Source organism: Orycteropus afer, unplaced genomic scaffold (genome assembly GCF_000298275.1).
Source record: "Orycteropus afer afer isolate SDZICR_OR568_19922 unplaced genomic scaffold, OryAfe1.0 scaffold00059, whole genome shotgun sequence".
NCBI classification, from domain to species: Eukaryota; Metazoa; Chordata; class Mammalia; order Tubulidentata; family Orycteropodidae; genus Orycteropus; species Orycteropus afer.
Window position 1 is genome coordinate 574,490 of NW_006921646.1, and position 5,053 is coordinate 579,542.

At 45.0% G+C, this 5,053-nt stretch overlaps 1 pseudogene; it reads left to right on the forward strand.

Moving 5' to 3' along the window:
* The first annotated feature begins 1,430 nt into the window (after nt 1–1,430).
* On the forward strand, nt 1,431–4,241 carry LOC103195800 (annotated as a pseudogene).
* The last annotated feature ends 812 nt before the right edge of the window (nt 4,242–5,053 follow it).

Sequence of the window (5,053 nt, forward strand, 5' to 3'; positions counted from 1 at the left end):
GTTGCTGTTGTTTGAGGGCTGGCTCAGAGGAATGACCCATGGGGGCGCATTTCCCATAATGGTCCACTCCCTGAGACCTGAATCTCCCAGGAGATTCTATTTCTACCAGGGAAACAAGGAGATGCTGATGCTTGGAATCAGCGTGTGGGTCTGTTGAAAACAATGATACTTGGTAGTCTAGGAAAATTCCAGAGAAACAAAGTTCTCAGAGAAGGTAAGTCAAGATTGCATTTTAACATCAGAGAACTGAGAAAGGTAATTATGATGCCAAAGATCCCAAGATCACTCTGTAGAATCAGTGTTCCAGGTAGAGACCACGGCATACATCCAGACGGGAACTCCCATCTCATGAACAGTGATGGCCAAAGGAACAGATGGATAATGAGGACAAGCTATGATTAGACTGACAGGAAGCTTGTTGAAGCTTATGATCCTTTATTCCCAGAACAGAGAGGAAGTGAGGAATAGGAAATGGCCTCTTTATCGTGCTTACTCTATGGCATAATATTGAATATTATGGATTCTAAGTTCCTGTATCAAATCCTATTGTGCTTCTCAACTTCCAGAAAAAATAGCTGATTAAAATTCCCCAACCTCCTTCTTCCTCTATAGAGTCAACCACAATTCTTCCTGAGGATCTGTTGCACTCATGCTACTTCCCTAATTTCCAGAGAATATTGAATCTCCCTAATCTATCTACTCTTAACTGCCACATTTTACCCATTTTCTGAGAGGAGAAGAAGGGGGGTATTGGCTAACGTTAATTGCTAAGAGGGGCATAGGATTAGACAAACACAGTTCAGATGTTTACTCCTGCCTTCAAATGTAGAAATGAGAGAGAAAGAGACGAAGACACTTGAGTCTGGGAGAATTTCCTGTAGAAGGATATGAGGTAATGGAACAATGTCCAACAGGAGGTGAGAGGATATGAAGCTGGCATTAGGATAGCAGGCACTGTTCTAGGGAACAAAAGGCTATGGGTTATGATGAAAGGGGTGAACGTGAATGTGGGTAGGTAAGTGGGTTGAGATATCTAGAAGGAATGATGTGGGAATTCTTAAGCATATGAGAGGGACTAGGTGTGGTCAGGGATGGAGCTCAGAGAGCTCTACACAATTTAGGTGCTGAGTAGCTCATTACTGAGTGAAGTCAGTTGCTTTAAAAAAGAAAAAAGAAAAAGTCAGTTGCTTTAAAAAAAAAAAAAAAAAACACTCAGATCACTGTTTAGTACTAACAGAGATGTGTCTTGATTGATGAGCAGGTAGGGAAACCTGTTAGTCAAACAGAAAACAGAATTGCAGATGAGATAGTAAAGTAGGGAGGGTCAGGTGGAAAACAGAAGTTACAGACTCAAGTATGGGGCCTTTTCAAAGGCTGACACTCAAGGCACTGGAAGGAAGGCTGGAGGCAAATAGCCACTTAAGTCAACCATGAAAGGGCCTGAGCAGGACAGAGTTCCCCCTGATGGTGGCAGCCCCAGGAGTGTGGACATTGGGGAATTTCCAACTCAGCCTGCCCTGGCCCCTCACCCTCCACAGAGCTTTATGTGTCCCAAAGGAGAAGTGGATTGCTATGAGTTCAATGGGACTCGGCACTTCTTGGAGTGATACATTTACAACAGAGAGGAGAACATCCAATTTGACAGCAACATGGGGGTGTTCAAGGCTGTGACTGAGCTGGGCCAGACAACTGTCAAGAATTGGGACATCCAGAAAGAGTTCTTGGAGCTGAGTCAGCATGCTGTGGACATGGTGTGCAGACACAACTATGAGTTGGATGAGGGTTTCACTCTCAAGTGCAGAGGTAAGGGGCTGGGTGGGAGAGGGAAGTCCCTGAAAACTGGACTCAGGCAGCAGACGAGGGGACAGGTCTCTGCCCCATCTCTGAGCCCTAGAATGGCCCAGGCTGTGCACTTTGAGCACTAAACAGGAGGCCAAACAGCATGGAAAGGGCTGGACTCCCTGTTAATGAAATACAAAAGGGCTAAGAACATTGGATTGGTGGATCTTGCTATAAACTTTTTTTTTTTTTTTGGACAGGAAGTTAGGAGACATATAAGTTAAATGAAAAACAAACCAATTTCGTTTCTTCTTTTTAAAATAAAGAGACCAGTATGATAGATCAAAGGAATGCTATTGACTAAATATTCTATTTTCAAAACAACATTTGAAAGGATTATACATTCTTTTGAGTAAGATGGAAAAATGTAAATAAAGTTCAGTAGCTTCAGAGCTGTTAAATATTTGCTGTCCAAATAATATTAGGAGCACAGTGATCAAGCACTGAGCTGCTGACTGAAAGGCCCATGGTTCAAACCCAGTAGCCACTCTGTGGGAGAAAGATGTGGCAGTGTGCTCCCGTAACCTCTAAGAGACAATTCTACTAAGTCCTATAGGGTCATAATGATGCAGGAACAACAAGGTTCTTAACACCTGTCACAAGTAGAGCCAATCACCACAACAGGTTGGAGCAAGAAAGCAAAAAAAATTATTGAGTATTGATACCCAAGGAGACAGAGAGAAGCCCATCCCTAAAAAGTCTGTCTCCCCGACCAAAGGGGTAAACATGATTATATAGGGAAATGAGGAGGAAGTGAAGACCTCTTGGACCGCCAGGAATGTCTTTGTTCCTGTTTACCATGGTTACTCCAGACTTGGCAGCCCTCTTCACAGAGTCATCTTTCCTCATAAACCACAGTCCTTGGCTGAAACCAGCCATGGAATAAGGTTATACTCAAAAGAATGTACAAGCAAAAAAAAAAAAAACAATCTAAAGAAATTAGCATCCATGAAGAGGTCAGCTATTCTATTTACTTAAAAGGAAAGAGAAGGAAGGAAAAATAGCAAATTGCTCATTATAATTAAGGTCTGCTTTAATCATGGCTGCAAGTTTGTTAAAGTTCTATAATTTTCAGCAAGGTGTCTCTTTGGCCTTCACTACTACGAGTCGAAATTGACTCAAAGGCAATGAGTGAATAATAGTAGTTAGTAGCTCATAGGTTTCTGGTGAAAGTACTGGCCTTGACCCTCTCCTAGTCTTCTCCACTCTTTCTTTGTTGTATATGATGGGTCCTTCTTATAATATTTGAATGTCTGTTTTTCTTACACTGTTCCCCATCTCTCTCCAAGTACATTAATAGGTGATATATGCATTTTAACCATCTAATCAATTCAGGAAAGTAAACAGCTAAACACACTGTTGAACTGCCTCAGTTTTATAACAAGGTTCTTTTCACACTCCTAGTTCCACCAAAAGTGACTGTCTCCCCCACCAAGAAGGGGTCCCTGGAGCACCACAACCTGCTGGTCTGCCACGTGACAGATTTCTATCCAGGAGGCATTCAAGTCCCGTGATTCCGGAATGGACAGGAGGAAACAGCTGGGGTTGTGTCCACCGACCTGATCCATAATGGAGACTGGACCTTCCAAATCCTGGTGATGCTGGAAATGGTCCCCCATCAGGATGATGTCTACACCTGCCACATTGAGCACCCCTGCCAGGCTAGCCCTGTCACTGTGAAGTGGAGTAACTCCTTGATGATCCCACTGGACCCCACATTTTACAGAGCAGGGGATGGTCTGGCTCTGGGATCTCCTCATGTTGTGTTCTGCCATTACACATTGGGGTCACACCATCCTGTGGTTCTCCTAATCAACCCCCTGACTGTGGTTCTGAGCTGAAAGCAGTAGAGACCTGGTGATACTAGCACATCTTTTTCTTTGACTTAGGAGACCCTAAGGAATCTCTCTCCTTGTCAGAAAATCTGAGGAAGGCAATTACCTTCCCCACTGGACCTCAGACAGGAAAGCTGACATCTCCCTTCAACCTGTGAGCCTGCATTTAATGGGCTGATCTGTGGGCCAGCCACTAAAATCAGCATTTGTATCCTGAGGAAGGCACCACCCTGAGGCCCAGATCTTTGGGGTGCTTTCCACACCTGCACCTTCTCCACACTGACTCAGACTTGGCCTCTCCTCTCCCCTCTTTCTCTCCATAGTCTACAGACCAAGCTCCAAGGTTGGGCTGGAGGGTCATCACTGACTGTGGGTCTGTTCTTCCCAGAGGCCCAGCCTGATTCTGCACAGAGCAAAATACTGACTGGAGTCAGGGACTTTGTGCTGGGGTTCATCTTCCTAGTAATGAGTTTCATTCTGCATTCCAGGAACCAGCAAGGTGAGAAAACTTTCCGGAAGGGCTTGATCTTTGCCTTTCTGCTGTCTCATTCACTTATTCTCCCATGATAAAGAAGCTGAGGCAGAAAAGCAAAACCACAGAGCACAAAAGGTCATTGAAATTAGATTCTGATAAGGCAAAGATAGCCATTTGGGGAGGAAGATACTGAGGCTGAAATCATGGCTGGTCCAGAAGATACTTGAGATTTCCTGTTATCTAGTTTGCAGAATACTCTTTTAAGCCTGAGCTGGGCTCATCAGATCAGAGGTGTATCTAAGTTATGGCAGGTATGGCACTTGAAGTGAGGAGCCACTGAGCAGTTTCTGTTAACCCAGTATGGCCCAACATCTTTCCTCAGACATCCAGAGACTTAGTGATGCCGGGGGGTGGGGGTGGGGTGGAATCGGGACGGGACCAGAAGGGGTACTTGCCCCAGGGCACAAGTCCAAGAGGGAACCAGATGAGGCACAAATAACATTCTCAGGCACCACAAATATGAAAGGAACCTGACAGGCATTCAGACGAGAAGGGCAGAAGGCGTTTCTGTTGACACATGGATGCGATGAACATCTATTCATCTTGAAATTAGGGGAAGAGGGTGCAGTGGCACAATTTACACATTGCCCCTAGGTGCTCGAATTCGGGTCAGGGCGTAATTTAGAGATTGTCCCTAGGTGCTCCTTACCCTACACGCCATTGCAAGGGCACAATTTCAGTGCTTGCCATGGGTGCTATTTTCCATAGATATGCTTCTGAGGCTCACATCTTCAAATTGGGGTCTCCTATACCCACCAGCCACTCCTCGGAAGGAAGGTTGGGCAATCCTACTTCCGTAGTGATACTGCCTCGGAAACCCAAGGAGGGGTCACTATGAGTCGGG